The sequence below is a fragment of the Nematolebias whitei genome, chromosome 11 (genome assembly GCF_014905685.2).
Source record: "Nematolebias whitei isolate Nwh7 chromosome 11, NemWhi1, whole genome shotgun sequence".
NCBI classification, from domain to species: domain Eukaryota; kingdom Metazoa; phylum Chordata; class Actinopteri; order Cyprinodontiformes; family Rivulidae; genus Nematolebias; species Nematolebias whitei.
The window spans coordinates 15,521,195-15,524,619 of NC_056508.1; positions in this window are offsets into that span (position 1 = coordinate 15,521,195).

Below are 3,425 nucleotides of genomic sequence, written 5' to 3' on the forward strand. Positions count from 1 at the left end.
CAACAATATCTGGGTGTCACACCAGTTATTGTTGCGCCCCCCCGCAACAATATCTGGGTGTCACACCAGATACTGAAAGCAAAGGTTCACAAACTTTTATCACTTACAAATATATAATATTGGATCATTTTCCTCAATAAATAAATGACCAAGTATAATATTTTTGACTCGTTTGTTTAACTGGGTTCTCTTTATCTACTTTTAGAACGTGTGTGAGAATCTGATGATGTTTTAAGTCAAATTTATGCAGAAATATAGAAAATTATAAAGAGTTCACAAATTTTCAAGCACCACTATAAAGTCCTAGTTTTGTCACAACTCGATGTTCTTAGAGTGAGAATATATTTTTTTAATCTCTTAAAATCTTTTATTTGTTCCCAGTGGAGGACATCAAAATGTGAGTAATTGTGTAAAAGCCGATAGTTCTTCAGTATTTTTTGGACTTCATTTCAGCGTACTTCCAGCTCATTCAGGACATCACAGATATCTCTTTTTTGTTAGTAACTAGTAAATTATTTTTGCTTTATTCACATTTTTTCACATAGAAATGTGTTAAGATTTCTTCAGATCCTTGAAAAACTTTTGAAATATTTGACATTTGCTTCATTTTTAGCAGGAAGCTCACATTCTGCTAGTTTTAGCTTTAGGTGACTGTTCTGCTGGTTTTAGCCTTTAGCTGATGCTCTGATTCATTCAGTCAACATTTATTTATTCAGGTTGGTCTCATTGAACCTCGAGGACTCATTTACAAGAGACACCTGATTTTAACAAAGAACAAGAAAATGCTAATACAATAAAAATAAAAGTAGTGTTATAAACAATAAAATCAATGTGTCTTCAGCAATACTTTATGCATTTATCTGAAAACTTCTCTTTTAGGTTTTGTTTAGCTGTTTTTACAATGATTGTTGATCTTAAACAGTTCAATTTTACCAAAATCATTCAGATTTGTTTTCTTTAATACAGTCATTATTTGCTAATCACTCCAATAATCTTGTTTTTGGTTTTAATAAAACAAAATAAAAATAGGAGGTATATTTATTAAAGATTATTTTTTTCCTCCAACAGTCCAAAATATATAAAAATAACATTATTTTAATCTGAGCAGCAGGAACGATTTATTTGTTGTTGTTCTGGTTCCAGATCGATCATTTTCCATCTGTATCAGCTCAATCTTCAGTTTTCTGTTTCTGCCTTGTTTTTCTGCATCAGTGAAGTTTCAGGGTGAGGCGGAGGCAACAATGATAATAAGCGTCTCTCGTCTCGGCCTCTGCCGCCTCGTGATTCGGCTGCTGCATTATGCAGAGGCTTGTACAACTACATTTTAATCCACTCGTGTTTCTGCCCTGATAAAAGGATTCTCTCCATCTCTTTCTGTTTAATTCACACCATCATCAATCACATGTGTCCCTGCACCCCCGCCCCCCACCCTCCTGGGTTTTGGGGATCTGCAGCAGATAGGCTGGGGGTCCCCTGAGGGGGTTAGGGACACGGCGGACCGGTCACAGATGCTGCAGAAATTAAAATGCACAAGTCTGTGCAAGGTGTTACGTTTCTCAGACGTCTGCGGTGATGTGTGAGCAACGCAGGAAGGCTTTCACGAGCGCCTCACAAGATTATCTGAATGTGATTAAAGCACGCCGTTTCTGGGAGATCGCCGTAGTTCGGCCACAAGTGTGGAAGATTCCCTGCACGGTGGATATGTGTCTTCAGCCATTGTCTACACGTGACAGTCGCCACAGGCTACAGAGTAATGAACATGTGCCTGTAGCGTGTGAGCCGTGTGCACGTTATGAATAAAGTAAATAATCTGTGCACAACAGGTCAGCTTCTGAGCACAGGCAGAAGAAAACGATCAGATCGTGGAACTACAAAAGAACGACGTCTAAACACGAGTCTGAAGTGTCACACGACGACGTCTGATGTCCCAGCGAACCCTTCCTGTCTAAATACGGCAGCCATTGTGTGCTCCTCCATAAACAGCCATAACGCTGTGATGGCGGCTCTTCATGTGACACATGAATGCACGCTCAGCTGACAGGTAATACGACGGGTACAAAAATAACTTGTTTGTGAAAAGCCTGTGATGAACTGTTTCATGACTTACAAAAGATTTGCATTTTTAGCACATTTGTCCGTCTAACATGGTTACTGCAGAGTTTTTCTGCTCTTTCATCACAGAAGAGCAAAGTGTAAGCGCTTCACCTTTATGAGTCTATGCTAATGAGGAATTATATTTGTGTTGCACTAAATCAAAACTAAAAATAAAAAGAGTTTAAAGGTGGGCGCATGTAAAGGCTCACACCTGTGCAGTAAGTCTGCAATGTTTTCACCAAATTACAGCCACTATGCTGAAAACATGTGCATGTGTGTGTGTGTGTGTGGGGGGGGGGGGGGGGGGGGTTAAAACACCTCATGAATCACTGAACCATGTTTGACAAAAAGTCGTCATTTATCTTCTTCAACTGAATAATTCCTGATGTCATCCGTATCCAAGATGGCTACCACAGCCAGCTTCCATTAGAAAACACTAACATGGCTACACCTCTCTTATGTTTACAGATATTGAGCCAGAAGTTGTCGTGGTAGTAGCTGAGAGTACTGCAGCTGTTCAGAATGAACTGTTTGTGTTTCATCGACTGAACAGCTTTTAATAAAACTTTCAGTAAGTATTTATTGAATATAATGTACATCTACAACTTATTGGTGCCACTAATTGACGTGAAAAAGCTGCAAAAGTTAATTTTACGGACGTGGAGGTAAAGTCTGATGTTTTAGGTGCTGTTAGTATTTCATAAAACAAACGCCAAGAATGACAAACTCAGACACATCTGGCTGTGTTTGCATTATTTTAATGATTGGACATAATCATAATGGGATCAATGTTCACCAGAACAGTTCAAGTTCAAGTAGGTTTATTGTCATTTCACCACATGTGGTACATGAGGTGGAACAAAATTATGTACACAAGGTCCCAGATACACCCAAAAATAGCAAAAATATAAAGTGTAACAAGAAACAGTATACAAGGATCTAAGATATAAACTAAGAAATATGCTAAACACTAATAATGTAAAACAATACGGTGTAACAACAGCAGCACGAACATGAGTCCGTGGTGAGCAGATGGGTACGAACGAATACAGCAGAATGAAATAATCAGCAGCATGAGATCAGCAGCATGGATAATCAGCACCACAGATAAGTCACATATCACCAATCAAAATGGCATTACAGTGATTTTTTTTTTCACAGTGATTATCCTGGTTGGAGATTTATGAGTCTAACAGCCCTAACGACATAATTATTCTGGAGAGGCAGCACGTTGTGACCAACACAGTTAAAACACGCTCGCCACCACCAGCCCTGTTTGTCCAAATATCTGTAACAAAAGGCCATTTTAATAAAAGTATCAAAACATAACA